The sequence below is a fragment of the Nothobranchius furzeri genome, chromosome 6, assembly GCF_043380555.1.
Source record: "Nothobranchius furzeri strain GRZ-AD chromosome 6, NfurGRZ-RIMD1, whole genome shotgun sequence".
Lineage (NCBI taxonomy): Eukaryota > Metazoa > Chordata > Actinopteri > Cyprinodontiformes > Nothobranchiidae > Nothobranchius > Nothobranchius furzeri.
The window spans coordinates 55,668,428-55,689,078 of NC_091746.1; the positions used below are offsets into that span (position 1 = coordinate 55,668,428).

At 38.5% G+C, this 20,651-nt stretch overlaps 1 protein-coding gene across 2 annotated transcripts in view; it reads right to left on the bottom strand.

The window, feature by feature from the left end:
* Positions 1–20,651, bottom strand: part of LOC107374609 (astrotactin-2) — a 548,261-nt gene that overhangs the window by 128,066 nt on the left and 399,544 nt on the right. The gene's annotated exons all lie outside the window — the stretch shown is intronic.

The window sequence follows — 20,651 nt, forward strand, 5'->3', positions numbered from 1 at the left end:
ATTTTTTTTATTGAAACAAGGAAACATAAAACCCCAAGAATATTTCTGATCCAGGCTGGTTCTGTTTTGTGTTTAGGATTTATTTTCGTTATTTTTCTTAAACCTTGGGTGACACTGCACAATAAGACTTTTATTACATAGTTTATTCTTTACAAACTCATTATAAAGCATTATTGGGTGGCTTATAGAGCAATCATATGACCCCGAGGCCGGCTCACTATTTGGCACAAACTATTGTTCATTCTATTTAATGAATTTCCATGTTTAAACACATGTTTACTGCCAATCTAATGACTGCATTACTACTTATTAGTCTTTTTGAAAGGAAGTTTTATTATAAATAGTTTCTATATCTTATTTATTGTTCTTCTTTATTATTATGATGTATGCTGCTAAAGTTTCCTCACACTGTGAATACATTTTACACAAAAAAGTTTCTGATCAATTTGGAATGTAATAAAAGCTACGTTGTGTCTAATAAAGCACAACGTGTAGTTAATGTGTTTAACAGCATCTTTCTTCATCAAATACTCAACACTCCCTGTAATCTAATAACATATACTATATATAACTGTATAATAATGCATCAGTCACAACATTTATCGAAAAATACAAACAATAAACAACATCAACAGTATCTAAGGTTTGCAACAAGATGCAAAATAAATCACCATGCACAATTCCAGGTACAAGCAAACCAATAGTTAGATTTTAATATCTGTCATTCGTCTCATTTGACTTCTGCAATAATCTCTATAATCTGCACCAGCTCTAGAAAGTAGTTCTGAAATAAATGTCAGATTTCCCCCTCTTTTTCTTCAACATGACATTGAAGAGGTCCTTCACTGAGAAACCTTTACTTTTTTTTTTTTTACTTATTACTTTAGAAAATGACCAGTCAGTCTGAGTTTAACATGCAGACTGAATGTGAAATTTGTGTCCAACACCTATTTCCTGCATTAGTTTTTGATAGATCTTCCAGAGTGAAATGAGCTTCCCTTAAGTATCAAACAGGCCTCATCACTGTCTGGTTTAAATCACTGCTTAAAACCCACCTCTCCTCTCTGGGCTGAGACACCATCTGAGATGCTAACATTAACCTATTTTTTGGATCATTTTTATTACTATTTAAAGAGCAATAACCCCCCACCTGAGTCTTACTCCACTCACATTTCCTGTTTAAAAATGCCTCACAAGGAGGCGGGGCCTGGCAGACCTAGGGCGAAGCCACTAGCAAATACACACACACACACACACACACACACACACACACACACACACACACACACACACACACACACACACAGAGAGCAGCATTGTGACATCATGTGATACCACCTAACATCATAGGGTACCGCTTAGCCAATAGCAATGACAAATTTAAATTCAAATGTAGTGCAGACACTCATTTATATAGTTTATCAGCAAAAAAGGCTGATTTGGGGGTGACTTGCTCTTTAAATTTCATTTTTTCTTAGTTCATTTTTTAAACCCTATTTTAGTCTGTTTAGAATAATGTTTTAAATTTCTGGCAGTTTTATTTATTTTAAGTTCAATGGTTTTATAATTGATTCTGTTCTTTTTATTTGTTCCGTTTACAGCACTGATGTTTTAAGTGCTAAACAAATAAATGGTACAGTATGGTACTGTTGAAACTTTGGGATTTGGAAAGGCTGACAGATCTTCATCTGCTCTGTTTATGTTCCAGTGCTGCTCATCAGGAAACTCTCAGCAGTCCAGCAAACAGTTCGTGTGCTCAGCATCTGGGACAGAGCAATAAATCCTCACTAATAAAAAAAACTATTACTGCTTCATTCTGGTGTTGGCTGCATTCTTGGGTCCGATTCACTCCAGGTTCTGGTTCTGACAGATGCGCAGTTGTCACATGACCACTAACATGACCATGGGTTTTTCAAATCTCATATTTTTTTATTTCAATCTGTTCTCATGCCAGCTAAGATAGAGCTTCCTCCCAGCAGCACTGACCTCTTTACTCTCCTCTTAAAAAAACACTTTTTTCCAAATGAAACACAAATAGTACTTTTATTATAAGAAAATAAATATATTAGACCCTTAGACACTTCTATTATTTTTTATGGTTCTTGTCTTATGAGTATGCTGCCAACACAACCCCCTTTCACTCTTTATGTATTTTTTGCTCAGCTAGGGTTAGGGTTAGGATTTGTTTATATATATATATATATATATATATATATATATATATATATATATATATATATATATATATATATATAATCTGTTATGTGTTCTCAGCCTTGCACTCAGCAGTAAACCTTTCAGTTCACTCCCTGCAGCACACAGTCCTTCTATTTCAGCTTCTCCTGTTTGGTGGACAAGAATCTTTATAAAAAAAATACATTTTTTGTGGCTAGACATTTTAGAGTTTATGTACATAGTTGTAAATCCTCCTGAGTTTAAAACATGTGGAATAACTTTATTAGTTTCTTTAGAACATAACAACATTAAAACCACGGAGGATGAAAAAAAACTCAACATTTTCAAGTTTTATTTGAGCTGAAAAATGCTTTTTCTGAGTCAGAGATGACCCAAGTAGAGAAGTTTGATCTTGTTCAGGAGTGAGGGAAATATTTAGCAGGAGATCAATAGTTGGATCGGTGCTGGGTCTACGGTGATGCAGGTGTTGGTGAGCTGGGGCAGAAGGCAAAGCTCTCGATTTACCGGCCATTCTACGTCCAACCCTCATCTATAGTCACACGCGTTGGGTAGTGACCTAATGAATGAGATCACAGATGCAAGCGGCTGAAATGAGTTTTCTCCACAGGGTGGCTGGGTTCTCCCTTAGAGACAGGGTGAGAAGCTCGGTCATCTGGGAGGGGCTCAGCGTAGACCCGCTGCTCCTCCACATCAAGAGGAGCCAGTTGAGGTGGCTCAGGCATCCAGTTAGGATGCTTCCTGGACTCCTCGCTGGTGAGGTTTCCTGGGCATGTCCAACCGGGAGGAGACACTAAAGATGGACCCAGGACATGCTGGAGGGACTATGTTTCTCAGCTAGCCTGAAAATATCTTAGGATTCCCCTGCAGCAAGGACGTGGCTGTGGAGAGGGAAGTCTGGGCCTCCCTGCTAAGGTTCCTGCCCCCGTGACCTGACCCCGGAAAAGAAGAGGAAAATGAATGCATACGAGGACGTTTAATTCTTTGTTGGGCAGCTGTTTTATAATCAAATCTGTTGTTTTCATCTTTAGGTTTAGCTATTAGTGTCACTCTTATCAACCTGACTAAAAAACAGCTTTTTAAACAGCAGCCTTGCAGAAAGCAGTTATATCTTTAATATGAACAACATCCAAGAAAAATTCTGTAACTGTAAGTTTGACAAGAAAACCTCATTTATCTCCTGACTGACTTTGTTACTTTACGTTTGATTTAAAGTTAAGATCCAGCCCTAAACATAAAAAATATTAATTATTAAAGTTTTTACCTCTTAAAGGTGTTTGAGTAATTATAAAGTAGAGATCCACCGATTCAGACAAGACTTCAGTTTTCACCCCTTTATTGACCCCTGACCTTTACATTACCAAGTGACACCAGTGACAATTTAGATGTCCTGGGTTCTTTTTATGCTTCTATTCCATTGCAACAGGTACCTGTTGCTTGTTGAGATCTTTTAATATCACGCTAGTGCTCATGCGACAACCGCACATCTACATAATCTGTGATCGGTGAGAACTTTGGTTTCACACTTTGAAAGCCTGCTTCATTCTATTGAAGTGGCCTCTTAAATAACAATTCATTAATAATAAGGGTCTGGGTGGGGCTATCAAATCAGAACACAGCTTTCTAAATGATGTGGTTAATCACAACTGATTTGTGGTTTACCAAGAAAGGGAAATAACTATTTTTCACATTGGGGTTATTAAGAGTACAATGATCTTTTTTTTAGATAAATAAAATCATCATTTAAATACTGCCTTTTGTTTCTACTCTGGTTATTTCTGTCTGATGTTGAAATTTGTTTGCTGGGTTTAGGGTTACCTTTGAGATCATGATGCAAAACTTAATAGAAAAGCCTAAATTGTGAAAATCCAATTTTACAATCTGAAAGAGATAAATTATTACTTTTACCATTATCTTTTGTTAATTGATTATTAAGACGCTGCTCTTATATGCCGGCAAAAACACAAACATATACATCCTTAGGAAAGTGGAACTGGATGTATGCAAAACCTTGTTGCCATGGTTACAAAGGCTATCAAACTCTCTACTCAGGCTGAGCCACTAATAGGACATGTGTGACCTTTTTAACTCGTCAGAGTTGTTTATAGCAAACTTAAAGCAGACTTTGCTAACTTTAACACCTGGTTAACTTTGAAACAGATTATTGTATTAAACCAACTTTTGTTCTATTTATTGGATTTTAAGTTCAGAAGAAGGCTCTTTCTCGAATGAAATTCTAAATATTCATTTGACACTTTAAATAACAACCAAATTAAAGCGTTAAGATGCAAACAATTACCCCAGTCTCATCATGATGGCATTCCAACTTTCAAAAGAGGCAGTGCAATCATAAACCAAACCACTAGAGGGTGCTCTGTCCCCATGTCACAGGACAGACCCTTAACCTGAGTGTTTATATGTGTTTGTGTTGCTGCACCTAATGACTGATCTCAAAGAGACTTTACTTTGACACGTGGGAGCTAAAGTAAGCAGGTGGAATGCAAGCCCCTTCAGCAATTATATGTAAGTCAATAAACAGCTGCACACATTCTAATTGAATTACATTGCTACAAAACCAACAAAAGCGTGGGCAACCTAATGTTTCTGTGTATTTGTCGGACAACGATTGCTGGACCTTGAAGGTCAGGCGAGTGCAGAGGTTGTGTGAAAAGAGGGATGGTTTTGAGATTTTCCCAACAGGAAGTGATTGCAATCCCGACTGAGAGAGAAAAACAATTGCACTTTCTATAAGAGAAGAAAAGGAAGAACTGAGAAGGTGTTGACGAGTCAAGATCACACTGATCAGTGGTCCATTTACCACAGAGAAGGAAAGGACACGGCGTGAGTCTGTCAGCAGTCTCTGACACAAAGCAATCACTGGATGCTATACCCATGGTAGAGTTGGATAACAACTAACAGCAGTGCTTTGAAGGCAACGTGAGCAGCCACTGGGCGCCAGTGCAGCGTGCAGACACAGAGGGTTTACTGAGGCTCAAGGCAAAAATTGTAGCAGCATACTGGGTAAGCTGAAAAGGGAGGCAGTGGATGAAAGAAGACCGGGAAGGAAGAAGGAAATACCTTTGACTGGTGCATAAGGCCAGAAAAAATCTTTCCTGTTTGACAAAGGGAACATTTTTCTTCAACGATGTCAATTTCATACTAACAAAAGGCACTTTACAGGAACAGTCTGCACCCAGCCATATGTTATGACTGCTGTGACATTTCATAAAATGACAGTAAACAAATATTACTGAAGGAAACAAAATAGAAAAAAGGAGAAGAAATTGGCACGCTTTGACCAATGTACTGTAAGCCAGCACACAAAAGGATGATGCCAAGACAAGGGTGCAATAAAATCACAGCATGGACATAAAAGATACAAAAGAAGTACAATTATTTGTCTACAGTATATCTGAGTGTTTTAACTGGATGACAACAGGAGGTTTTGATCAGATAAATTAATTATGTCCGGTCTGGTAATTAATTATCTAACTCAGTCTATTGTTTTAAAATAAGGATTCAATCATTTTGAAGGGGCTTTGCAATGCTAAGAGGACAATAATGATCTTTGGGTTGCTGGTAAAAGGAGATCAGGCAGTTTTGGTTTGCTTTAGCAAGTGTTCCTTTAGTGGAACCAAAAGTGAAACTTATGTCCTCGCTGTGCGTTTGCAACACCTCTATCTAACTGCTGAAACGTCTCCCCAGCCTTCCTTACCCCGGCTGCACACTGAAAGCATCAGCGGCGCGGAACAGCAGCAGAAAGGTTTACTCGCAACAATCACTGCACTCGAGTGCACACCGGAAGAGTCTCAGCAGTGAAGCGGCTTCTCTGCCGTGCTCCTCGCTCGACTCGTGAGATCGCAAAATTCCTCGAGACTTCGAGGTTAAAGTTTGTTTATGCAATCCGCTATTATAAGAAGGAAATCAGCCATGAAAACACACCGTTGCACTTCTGGAATGATTATGTGAGTAAATAAGCCGTTAAGTCACATGTAGGCTTCATGAAATAGCATCGCTACAATATGTAACGTCCAGGAACGGTCAGTTTTCACCTACAGATTGACCTACATGCCACCGGTCATCTACAGACCTAATTCCACCCTTTAAGGTGGATTTTACATTCTATCTCCCGACAAGCCACAAGGTTCTGCAAACCTTGTTGACATTTCAGGAGGAACAAGATGTCCGCCTGTGTTCCCAAACAAAGCCTTCTTTTGATAACTTTTAACTTCAGCCTATACCTTTTCGCTCATAAATTATATCTAAAGAAACTGTTTAATTTAAAAGAGGAATTTGTACCTGTGATAATTATTATTATGTTCTTTATTAGATAATTATTTTCCTTTTCATGTGTTTTATATGTATTTGTTATGCCGGAAAAAAATACAAATAAATAAATAAATAAATAAATAACACGACAGGATTGCTCATTCTCATGAAAAAGGAACTTTTACAACTCACAAGTTCAATAATTTTAAAAATGTTATATGAATACTAATGAAATGTTTTGATTAATCTGTGCTTAAATTACTGTGGTTGAAATGAATTTTATTATTACAATGAATCATTTTGGTGTTATGATCAACACACAATGTTCATAAGATAAAGTTAAAGTAATTTCTGCACATAGATATTTTCTTACCCACAAATCAGAGCATCCTGTATCTGAAAGAAGGCGTGATGTTCTAAGGGTTGTTGTGAACACCTCTTAACATGGCACGTCCTGATTGGCCAAGTAAACCATAATATGAGAATATTAAAACAAGATAGCATTCTGTGAGATTCAACATTCTGTTAGTTGAGCTAACTCTGACTGGCCATTGGAGGGAAACTATAACCACCACGTCTCTTGACAAGCTTTCGACAAGCTAAAAGCTGCCTACAGCTGACACAGCAAAACGGTTCCTTCAGCTACTCAGAAACAGTTGCTCTAGACACAAACTAGTTCCAACCCGTGCGCCTGGCAACATCTCTGGACTGGAGCGTCAGTGCTGCGGTTAATCTACTGAACCTCGGTGCCCAGAGGTCATCCGACCTCCCTGACCTCTGGAAAAGGGTGAGGTAGACACGCATGATTGCGTCACATGCCGTTTTGATAAGAACCAACTTCATAGTTTAATGCAAACCAAATTCTTTTCACACCCAGAACTCAGTTCTTCTAGATACAAGGTTCTGATAAACACACACCATTCAATCACCATACATCACATCCCATCCACTTAGATTCATCCATCACAGTAGACTTAGTTAACTTGTCATGTTTTTAATTGTTTAGAAAATAAATTCTTACTTTTTATAAACTCGACTCTGTCTGAATTGATACGAAGTGTGTTTGATTCCTGAAAATAAAAAAAATCCTAGAATCTTCTGATTAAACACTCAAAGACCAATCAGAGTGATACTCCATATTTATATAGAATATTCCAGCTTATTGGTCATAAGTAAAGGTAATATATTAAGCTTAAAATCAGCAATATTTAACCCGACAAATACTTTGATTTTGAACATTACTGGGAATTTTACACTGAAACCGTGTGTGATTTCCTGTCTAGCCCAATGTTAACTGTGGTAACTGACGCACCCCAGGAGCGGCTCGCGGAAAAAATAGAACCTGACCCAATCTTTAGCGGTGTGCTGCTTCTAGGATGCATCTGAATATTGCTGCGTTGCGGCGGGTTTGTTACATGCCATAGACTATAATGGATTCTATTAGAAGCACTGCCATTTGGCTGCCATATTGTACCGCTGATGCTTCCAGTGTGCAGTAGGGGTTATTGTATACAGCAGTGATTCACTAATTGCCAAGCTAGACCTTAAGCAACACCCAACAATTGCAACACCACTTAGCAATTTCCAAAAAAATAATTTCAAGACTCCTAATTTGTCCCGATCCACAGAGGCATGGCGACCCAACTTTGGAAACTAGTGACTTATTGTTTACATTTTAGCCAGATGCAAGGATGAAATGGAACCCTTCTCATGTGGAACAAGCACATCAAAAGCACAAAGCTCAAACACGATAATGCATCATATAACATCTGCAGCAAACATTTAATGTGTCATAATGCAGTATAAATACATCCAAAGGGCTCTTCTCCCATCATCCTACAGTCACTTTGAAATGTTTTGCCACGCTCACCCCTGAGAGCCATCTACCAATTTGTTGAACTGAACTGCACAATCAAAGATTCATGAGAGCTGGCTGTGCAGCCAATTCACTTGCATGTAAAATGCTCAACAGCTGTAATATCTCTCATTTGAATAAATGGTGGGTGCAAGCAGGGCCAGTCGGAGGCTTCATAACAGAGGAAGAGCACCTGGTGTGTCACCTGGGGGCACAGGTTTGGAGGAGGAAATTAAAAAGTTATTAAAGGGCAGCATTCATGAAAAGGGGTTCATTGGTGGCGTAATAAAAAACAGTCAGATATGTTTACCTTGAGATTGTGCTCCAATCTCTTATTACAGCTGAAGCCATCGCTCAGTTGACAAATGATTCCAGCGAGAGGATCTGGTAACTTGCCATGACCAGTATTGATTAGGCCCGGGAGTTGAGGCCATGAATGAAACAGCCTCAAATGGAGGTGTAGTTTGTCTTGAGCGACTGCGTGCATGAATTACTAGGTAATTACATATATCCAGGGACATGTTGAGTGGGTTGACAGGAAAAAGCTTTACCAGTGTTTCTGTAGCGAAGTATTACATTATTCAATGTTTTCGTTTGTCTCTCTCCCCTTAACACATATGAGCACTCTTCCTTATGCGTCTCGTTTACAAATAGGAGATTAAAGCCATAAGGTGTTTTCCCACTATCAGACCTTCAGAGTAATTTTATCAGAACTTCCCGATATCCACTGTGCAGGTACTTTCGGAGTACCTGAACAGTGGTACGTACTCAGAAAAGTCCAGTGCAGTAGAAGAGCAGACATTTTGGTTAACTCACACTGATTGGTTGTAACTCAGTAAAAAAATGACATCAGCAAACATCATCCAAAAGAACCGGCATCAGTTAAATTAGGTGAGTTGCTTTAAAAGAAGCACAAGCAAAAAATTACAGTTCAAGCTGCTTTAAAATCACCATTGTTAAACTCCCAGCACCGAAACACAAAGCAGAATGTAATTATCAGGGCTTTGTCTCACAGAGCGCTATAAAAAACAACACTTCTTCTGGTCGTTTAACGCCACATTTTACATCACACAGCTGCTTCCTTGGTCCTCTTAATGGATTAAACTGCCATACTTTCACAGAATAAAACTTTTAATGTTACTGTGGATGCTTTTTGGCGCTGATCAGTGACATCACTCACTGCTGAAGCAGTCACGATATGCTGACAAAGAGCTGAATTAGTATGGAGACACGACAGCTGAGAAGGCCGGGCTATCTCCGTCAACTTCTCCATCCCAGAAATTACCCTGAGGTTTCCACAATGGAAACAGGCCTATACAGTTCTTTAGAATTTTAACCACCACTTTCTCACTTGAAGCGAACCTTAACCTGTAATAACCACTTCTGTTCATATACACTTTATCCCCTAAAAACTGTTCCAGTGCATTTGTGAGGAAAGGTGCTTCAGAAAACCAAGCTACAACTGGGACTGTTTCTTAAAATTAATTCAGTTGCAGGTTTGGTGTCTCACCAATGCAGGTGTGAGTGCATCTGCATGGATATTCATGGAGAAAGGCCTTGTGTCAGGAAGGGCAGCAAAGAAGTTGCTTTTGATTTCTTGTAAAAAAAAATAGATGAGCACTACTCTCCTGAATCCTGTCTCATACCAGCAGTAAAACATCTTAAGACCATCCATGTTGCCTAGCAGCAAAGGGGCTTGACCCTGTACCTAATCATTACCCAAGAAGAACTTCTGTCCTGATCATTTTTCCTTCGGTCCAGTTGGATTGTCTTCCCTTCTACTGCAGGCATTTACCATGCACACCTATTTCCCAGCTCACCTGTCTCTGTTTTGAAACATCCCTCAGTGTAGGATTTTCCCCAGTTTATGCACCGATGGTCAGATCCTGTTTCTTCCTGTTGTTTTGGGATTTTTTTGTGTCTTGAGTATTACGTCTGGTTTTGGCTTGTACCATTGCTCTTGGTTTGTTTACTAAAGTTATTTGAGTTCACCTGCCTGCCTCCCAAGTAGTCAACTGCACTTGGGTCCACAAATCAACCAAATCTTGACAACTCAAGCCCTTCAAGAAACTTGAATGGGTAAAAAAGGTATTTTCCAGTATGATGCAGCACCATGCCAGGGGGCAAATGTGATGAATAAAACTGCTGGAGGAAAAAACAATCAAAATGTTGAGCCCATGTCCAGAAAACTCCAGAGATCACGATCCTGTGGAAAACCACAAAGCAGATTGGCAAACACAGTCCTACAATGGACTGCCAGCCATCAGTCTGGATTTGGCTCAAAAGGTGATTGACAAAGTGCCAGGGCAAACTGAGGAGGGCTTGAAATAGAAAAACCTTCCCTGCAAAAATGTACTTTTGCATAAACTTTATAAACTTAATAAAAGCCACTGAAACTTAAAATCTGATAATAATGTCAGTACACAACAGAAATGGACGACAAAATGTATCTAAAAACTCTGAAGCTGCAAACTTTGTTAAAACTAATATGCATTTCATTCTCAAAACCATTGAAATAATTGTCCATGAAACGATTTAAAGGGAGACTAGACACTTTTTGCTTGGTTTTAGCACCCCCTAGTGTCTGTTAGTGAAACAAGTGAAACTCTTCTCTCTGTGCGTTCGTCTTTTCTAACTACTGAAATATCTCCTATACCTTCATTAGTGTCTACAGGTGTGGTTCATCGCTAAATCAAACAAATCAGCTGTGTTCACGATCTAAAACACGCAGGAAACATGCTGGAAGCAGCCTGCAACACCAGGTATGTCAGCTCCTCTTTACTTAGGACTAGCAGGGGCCACACCAGATACTTTGAATTTGCTATATTCTGGCTGCAGACGGTGGTAGAGGTCTGAATGAAATTTCATTAATGCTAAAAAGAGAAATTTTAGCACATACTCGCTCAAGGAAATTATTTTAAAATAGAACAAGTTGCAGATTTTGACTTTAACAAAACTGCTATTTTCTAACTTTCGACACCTAACCAATTGATGACATCTGCATCTATTCCTGTTTAGGATTTCCAAATAAAACTGCATTTTAGGTCATGAACAATGTGACATGTGTGGCAACCCCAAATTCATATTTTTGTTCCTCCTTAAAACAATCAGCACGTCCAGTTCCATGCTACCTGAGTACCTAAGCACTGAAACATCCACAGTGAACCAGTCTTTCTATTAAACTAACTAAAGTCCTCTGATGCGTTTGCACCTTTATTCTCATGGCTTACTTAAGCATGTTTCTAATCTCTGTAAGCAACCTGCATGCAAGCACTTTTTTCTTTTCAAGGCCTGATCACTTTGTGTTTTCTTGATACTTTAGTTTTTGGAAGTCTCATCACTTTTTCTTTTACCTCAGTCCCATCAGCTTGCACTGATCAGCAGTAACGGGCCAATAGTGAGTGTACCATGTTATTCCTTGATTTCATTTTTGTTATTTCAAGGCAATATAACTTACACGGGGGCATGATTCAACTGTATTATGTTATCAGGTATTTGAATGTAACAAACTGAGGAGGGGACTTTTTTCCATATCTGTATTTTCCTCTCTTGTTGTGGTAATACTTCTCAAAATAGAGGCTCTCAAAGTCAACTCAGAGGAGGGTAATTAGCTGCTTTACTGTATAGTACAGCCTTGCATAAGATGAGTGTGGGTGAATGTTCAATGGAAAACTTCACATTGATAAAACAGAGTACCGCCTTAGAAATGGTACTGCTGAATAATATTTTACTATTGAATCTACAGCTAGTGAATTGTGAATATCAAGGGAATGTAAAATGTCTGTGGTATTGCAGATCACTGGTGAAGCAAACGTTCACTAATTAAAACTAAGATACTAGTGAAAGTCAGACACCCTTTGAGGTGATTCCAACCTACTTTGAGGGTAAGCTTTACATTTCAGATTTTCCCCCTTTTCTTATTGATTTCTTGGCCACAGTAAATGCAAGTGCTGTTATCACCCTCACACACCTGCAACAACTGCATCGCCTGATAATCTAATCCAATACCCAAAATCATTTGAAAATGTAAAATTCTTATCTGTTCTGCAGAAACTTGAGGACAGAGCTGGAAAGAAAACATGAAAACCTTGAAATCGGGGTCAGTTGTGCTACTTTTTAACCTCTAATGAACAGATGATAATTTATTCATGAATTTATATACTTTTAGGATATTTTGTTTCTATGTGCTTCTCTTAAAGCGTCTATGATGAATCTACAGAACAAGCTATTTTTTTTATGCGAACACAGTCACGCAACACTCACCCCTCCCCTCGAGCATCTTTCCTGAGATGCTTCTGCCAGAACCCTCACTACCAGAGAAACAACAGAGCGCTAAACACCAGTAACTATTTTCTAGATTCAAATGTCTTGTTGTCCATAACTTCAAATGGTGATTTTCTTTTTGGGACTCAGGTAGTTTGTCCTAAAGTTCATATTAAGCTGAGAATCTCTCAAACCAGTGGTGTTCTGTTGCTAACTACACAAGCGCTTACAAGCTTGACTCTCCCATATTCCAGTTATAATTGACAAAGCTCCTCAGATGAGAAGCAAAACGTCTTCAAGAAACCAAAGTACAGTTGCATTCATTTGAACCCTTTGGATTAAAAAAGTGCAGCGCCCATAACAATTTAACCAAACAACATTTTTTTTTTGTTGAACTTGTAAAAACCAAAATGTTATTTTGGGAGAATTTTCTCCTCCTCTGCAATGTCTTGTTTAAATCACATGTTTTCTGTTTAGGTTTGAGAGGGGAGGGCTTGGTGACAGAGCGTGCCTGGATCTGTGTTGTTGATTGGTTAGGAGTAAGTAATCTAGTATTATGGTTAGGAGTAAGTAATCTAGTATTAAGCTATCTGATAAGCTTTAACAAAAAAATTAAAAGAAACTTTTCATCTAAGTGTTAATCGACCCATATTGTTTTGCTCCACATGTCTATCAATAGACATATATCATTATTGAATTACTGTCCAGCCTTATGCTTGATATTACATATTTCCTATATTTGATTTGATCACAGTTTAAAACCCTCCCATAAAAGGTGGAGGGTGATATGCGTTCCTATAAGGAATGTCAGGCCTTTAATTTTCAAAGTGATATCAACACGTTGAACATTCACTATGTAGAGTGCATTAAATTCACTTGTTTATTTTCTAGATAGCAGGGAGCCTTTATGCTAATGCATTAAAATTCATGGGTGACTTGTACTCAAATTGATCCCATTTTCTTCGTTCTGAGTTTCAAAATTGATTTATAGTTGCAAAATACAAACAGGCGCTCCACTAAACCAGCTAGGCAGCAACAATGGAACAAAATGAAATAAAATTTCATCTATTTAAAATTAAATCATGCCTGTATTTGCAGCAGGGTTGTGCTTAATATGTTTGCTCTGAGGGTTTGATAAAGCATGTTTGATGTGGTTGAATTGTTTGGCTGGAGCAAACTTCTCTCTCCTCGTTCTTTCCTGTGTAAACGTTTTTCCAATGACGATGACAGAAAACCAAGTCAGCACAGGAAATCTACCAATATGTGTGTTGTATCCTGGCAGGCAGTGTTGGGAAAGTTCATTTAAAAACCTAACTAGTTCAAAGTTCAGTTCATACATGTTAAAACGAACTAGTTCATAGTATAATATATATATATATATATATATTTAAATACTATGAACTAGTTCGTTTTTGGAAAAGTGAACCTATTTTAAAATTGTTTTAATTATGAAATAATAAACAAACTAGTTTATATATATATATATATATATATATATATATATATATATATATGTGTGTGTGTGTGTGTGTGTGTGTGTGTGTGTGTGTGTGTGTGTGTGTGTAAAGACTTAAATGTGTAAAGACTTATGAAATAATTTTCCAATAGTTGGCACCCGTTCAGTCCACACTCATACCCAGCTGCAGTTTTTACCCTACAGTATATTCTCAATAACATGAGAAAGACATTATTTGAACAGTTTTTAACGGGAAATTATTAAACAATCTTAGGAAGCAGGCTGAGGGAGCAAACTCAAAGTGTAATATTAAAAGTGCAAAACATTAAAAAATGTTTAATCTTTCAGTTTAGTCCCTTTTCTATTTTTCTGAATGAACTTTGACTCCTGCACACAGCATAGACATAGAAGAGTAGACGCCGCACCAACCGCTACTGCTTATGTTTGGCCGCTTTTGCGGGTTCTACTTTTTATGAACTCTGTGGTTAACCGGATGTTTTAGCTAGGCCTTAGATCTGGAAAAGCTCCGTGGAGGTCTGGAGCTAGAACAATGAAAGAACACGTTCATAAACCCGCTCACGCATGCCAGGACGAACACACTCGCTTTTACGTTCATCAGGCAAAATACGAACGTGTTCAGTTCACGTTCACGAATAAAACGAACAAATTCACAAACGATCGTTCAATAAATGCGTTCAGGCACAACACTGCTGGCAGATATCCATTGGTCAGCACATGACCAAACGTGTGCTACAACAGGTCCTGCCGCCCTTTTCCACAGCACATAAAAGAAAATCTAATTTGGCTTTAATTTAAAGCTGCATTGTTCACAGAACTAAATTTTGTTCTGAATCCAGGTTAAATTGTGCAATTACCCTAACCCATTTTGTTACGGCCCTCCTTTTAAATGTGTTTAATTCCATCCTCTGTTTCTCTCTTTCTGTGTGAGGAAAGAGATGCAGCACTGTGGCTCCTCCCACACCTGCTCTGCTCCTTTTGGGCTCTGCCAGCTGCCCCATAACATCAGCCAGCCCTCAGCTTCAGAAAGCAGCAGACCATAGAGGTTCTCTGTTCTGGACGACACTCAGTTTGCTTAAAAACTGTGTTCATGTAACAACTTTGTGTGATTTTTGGCTTATTTTTGTAAAAGTCTCTAGATGAACCACTTAGCATTTTCTGTATAAATGCAATTTAATGCTAATGCAATTTGTTTTGTTTTAACAAGACATCACCCGGTCTGATAAAGCATGTGATGGTCTTTGGAAAAGTTTGTAATAATTTGGTCAAATAGAGATATCTGTCTGATTGTTGTTACCAGTTATTATGAGTTGCCACTGATTCGTTAATTGTTAACTTGGGTTTTGCATTTATTTATTTATCCTTTTATATAAATTAATTAAGTTATTAATTTTAACACCACCAGAGAGTGTTTCCTCATTGTTACACTAGACCCCCTAGACAGGCGGGGTCGTAACATTTAATGTGTGACTATTAAAATTAGCAAGTGAATAATACAGTGGTGTGAACAACTATTTGCCCCTCCCTGATTTCTTATTCTTTTGCATGTTTGTCACACAAAATGTTTCTGATCATCAAACATTAGTCAACGATAACACAAGTAAACACAAAATGCAGTTTTGAAATGATGTTTTTTATCATTTAGGGAGAGAACAAAATCCAAACCTACATTGCCCTGTGTGAAAAAGTAATTGCCTCCTGAACCTAATAACTGTTTGGGCCTCCCTTAGCAGCAATAACTGCAATCAAGCGTTTGTGATAACTTGCTACGAGTCTTTTACAGCACTCTGGAGGAATCTCATCTTTGCAGCATTGCTGTAATTCAGCTTTATTTGACGGTTTTCTAGCATGAACCACCTTTTTAAGGTCATGCCATAGCATCTCAATAGGATTCAGGTCAGGACTTTGACTAGGCCACTCCAAAGTCTTCATTTTGTTGTTCTTCAGCCATTCAGAGGTGGATTTGCTGGTGTGTTTTGGGTCATTGTCCTGCTGCAGCACCCAAGGTCGCTTCAGCTTTAGTTGACGAACAGATGGCCGGACATTCTCCTTCAGGATGTTTTGGCAGACAGTAGAACTCATGGTTCCATCTATCACAGCAAACCTTCCAGTTCCTGAAGCAGCAAAACAACCCCAGACCATCACACTACCACCACCATATTTTACTGTTGGTATGATGTTCTTTGTCTGAAATGCTGTGTTACTTCTACGCCAGATGTAACGGGACAATTGTCTTCCAAAAAGTTCAACTTTTGTCTCATCAGTCCAAAAGGTATTTTCCCAAAAGTCTTGGCAATCATTGAGATGTTTCTTAGCAAAATTGAGACGAGCCCTAATGTTCTGTTTGCTTAACAGTGGTTTGCGTCTTGGAAATCTGCCATGCAGGCCATTTTTGCCCAGTCTCTTTCTTATGGTGGAGTCGTGAACACTGACCTTAATTGAGGCAAGTGAGGCCTGCAGTTCTTTAGATGTTGTCCTGGGGTATTTTGTGACCTCTCGGATGAGTTGTCTCTGCGCTCTTGGGGTGATTTTGGTCAGCCGCCCACTCCTGGGAAGGTTCACCACGGTTCCATGTTGTTGCCATTGTGGATAATGGCTCTCACTGTGGTTTGCTGGAGTCCCAAAGCTTTAGAAATGGCTTTATAACCTTTACCAGACTGATAGATCTCAATTACTTTTGTTCTCATTTGTTCTTGAATTTCTTTGGATCTTGGCATGATGTCTAGCTTTTGAGGTGCTTTTGGTCTGCTTCTCTGTGTCAGGCAACTCATATTTAAGTGATTTCTTGATTGAAACAGGTGTGGCAGTAATCAGGCTTGGAAGTGGCTACAGAAATTGAACTCGGGTGTGAAACACCACAGTTGTGTTTTTTTTTAAAAGGGGGGCAATTACTTTTTCACACAGGGCAATGTAGGTTTGGATTTTGTTCTCACCCTAAATAATAAAAACCATCATTTCAAAACTGCATTTTGTGTTTACTTGTGTTATCTTTGACTAATGTTTAAATGTGTTTGATGATCAGAAACATTTTGTGTGACAAACATGCAAAAGAATAAGAAATCAGGAAGGGGGTAAATAGTTTTTCACACCACTGTAATGATTCGTTCCAACATGCAACATTCAGCTTCAATAAAACCAAGGACATGGTCCATGTTTCATTTAAATCCATGGTGGAATGTTTTTCAAGGAGAGCAATTAAAAAAATAACCCTAACCCTAACCCTAGATTAGTAAAAGTAATTAAGACTACCTTGAGCATAATTTCTGTCTTCTAAAATATTCTGTCTCATAGAAAAACCTGAATTGATACAGCATGGTGGAATTTATTAGTTTTAGCAGACTTTGAGATGCCATTGCTGAATTAGATCATTTAATTATTTAGAAGATGATTTTAATTCATTTCATTTTAATGAATTGGTTTTGAAACCAGGGTTATTCTTTGCAGCACAAAGACAGCAGGACATGGTGCAGGGCACAACCGACTCTACTAGAGAATGTTGTCCCTGATCTTAGCAGGGACTGTTGACCTGATTGGTTCAGCCAGCATACCTCAAAAGTTATATTCAAGATTCAAGATCATTATATTGTCATTGCACAGGTGTACAACAAAGTTGACGTAGCACTAAAGACAGCTCATGTAAGGAGGCAGTAAATATAATAAGGATAAAATAGACCTCTGTGTCTCTCTCTCTCTCTCTCTCTCTCTCTCTCTCTCTCTCTCTCTCTCTCTCTCTCTCTCTCTCTCTCTCTCTCTCTCTCTCTCTCTCTCTCTCTCTCTCTCTCTCTCTCTCTCTCTCTCTCTCTCTCTCTCTCTCTCTCTCTCTCTCTCTCTCTCTCACACACACACACACACACACACACACACACACCTTTTGCACATACAGGCAGTTAATGGTGCAAAAAGTATAAATAATATAAATGCAAACAGTCATACGTTGAGGCATCAGGGTTAACTAACTAATGTAAAGGTGCTGTAGTGCACTAATTGTCCAGCAGAATCAACTTTTAGTGTGACTTCCTAGCAGCAACATTCCGTTTAGTGATGGCTCTTGCATAAAAGCTGCTAACAGCCTGGTGGCGCGTGTTTTTATTGCCCTGTATCGTTTACCAGACGGAAGAAGTTTGAAGAGATGGTTTGCAGGGTGGGTTGAGCCTTTCAGGATTTTTTTTTTTTTGATTTTCGAAGGCAGCGAGTGGTGAAGATGTCATCAAGGGCAGGCAGGTGTGTGCTTGTTTTTTTTCTCTACATTTTTGATTACTCTCTACAGGGCCTTCCTGTCAGCTGCAGAGCTGCTGCTGTACCACACCAGGATGCTTTTGGTCAGGACGCTCTATGGAGCAGTGATAAAACCACACCAGCAATTTTTGTGGCAGGTTGATCTTCCTGAGAGCCCTCAGTAAGTACAGCCTTCTTTATCAGACATTTGGTGGTGTGTCCATGTGAGGTCCTCTGATATGGTTGTGCCCAGGAACTTGAACTGTGACACTCTCCCCACCTGCTCTCCATTTATTGTGAGTGACTGGTGCTCCACCTTTTGTTTCTTGGGTCACACTTTATAGAGTGACGACTGCAAATTAATTATGACCAGTAAGGTTTGATAATTCCATTATTGGTTCTTTTTTTTTAAAAAAAAGGTTTGATAATTCCATATAAATATGACACATCAACCTGATTGATCTTTGAAGTTTAATCAGAAAATTCTAGTTACTTTTAGTTGTTCAGAGACCATAAACACACTTCGTATTAATTCAGACAGAGTCAAGTATATAGTTAGTTAAAAGGGAATTTTATTCTTTTCTAAACAAATAATTATACATGACAAGATATGAATAATGATATGCGATGGAGTGGATATGCAGTGATGGAATATGTGTGTGATGTAAGCTAGATGTTTATCAGAATCTTTGTATCTGAAAGAAATTGTGAAATCTGGGTGTAAAAGAATTTGCTGTCTGCTATAAACTAGAGAGTTGATTATTAATAAAACAGCATCAGACGTGATCTGTTGTGTCTACAAACCCTGGCGGAAGTCAGGGTGGACCTCATGGCACCAGGAGCTCGTAGATTAACTCCAATACGACCCATCCAGTCTTGAGATGTCTCCAGGTCACAACAGTAGCTGGAATGCTTGTTTGTGTCCAAGGTGGATGTGGCTCTTAGGGAGCCGTCTGGCTGTGTCCGCTTGCAGCGTGTAAACAGGTTTTTGACTGTATATCAAAAGAGATGTCTCAAGGATGCTTGTTCCGAATTGGCCGGTTCGGAACTCCGCTAGAAACTGAATTACTCGGGAAGTAATTCTTGTTTCATTAAACTACTTTGTTATGATTGAATTTGACAAGTTTCTGTGTATTCCCCAAAATCCCTCAGAAAGCCACGCCCTCCTCAGATACAAAAATGTTTTTATCACTGTGAATGAGAATGGCTTAAAACACTTATGTGAGGTGAAACTTAACCTTACTTTGTATCTTATGAAGATGTTTATGAGTGTAGATAATGATTAACTTGTTAAATCAAACACATGCTGATCATAAGATCTGTAATGGATCATTATAAGAGCAATATTCATTTCAACTTCATTGATTTAAGCACAGATCATTCGAACATTTCAGTTAAACAAGGGCGTAGGAATGAGTTTAATTGGGGGACACATTTTGGAAATCTAACAAATCTGTCGTAGATCAATAGGTAAATATATAGGTCAACCTCACTGGAAAAAAAATATTTAATGATTATTTCAGATTATAATTGGTCACTCTGAGTTTTTCATGCAGGCAGAACATGAAAATTGTGTCCTACAGCTATCTCCTGCATTAGCTTCTGATAGAAAACAGACGGTGAAACTCCAGGATTAGAAAAGCCTGACAGATGTGACTCAGGGCGTAAGGCAAAGCCCAGGAAGACAAGAAAATAAGTTGTATAGACCAGTTCACTAACGCTCTTTTTTTCTTTTGATCGGGGACCCATGAGCCAATCAGAAGGGGTGGAGACTTAGGCTGCCCATCAGCCAGATCCAGGTTTGATTACCAGCCAAAGTGGACGTTTTCATTATAAAGAAGCCGTTTTTAAGTCAGCACTGTTTTATTTTTATTTAATAATATGAATGTAGGATACATTATCTTATACATATGGGTAGGGATGTGTAAACAGATTTAATACAAGACTAAAGCTGTGAATATTCAGTCTGAATTGATCTGACTCTTATCAGAATATTTTAAACTACATCAACCAACAATACTAACCAACAGTCTGAAAAATCAGTTTGTTTCTGACAGAATGAAAAAAGAAATAATTAACTCACAACAACAACTGGTATTTTTCAGATGGCCAACATAAAAAACAGCACCAGAACGCAGAGTTTAACACTTATTTTTTCAAATATGTGTAAGGAAGCATGTACAAAATGTATTTTATTCTTAAGCTGTACTGCCCAGCCCTACTTGTTATGGGATTACATAAATGTAACTGTGTTCACTTATCACATTCAAATCTTCCTCTCATCAGCCACCTAAAATCATCTCACTCTTCACTGTAGCGTCTACCTCAGCAGGTCTGGCTCTCCCTGTCTCACCCTCAGCTGGTTCCTGTTGAACTTCATCT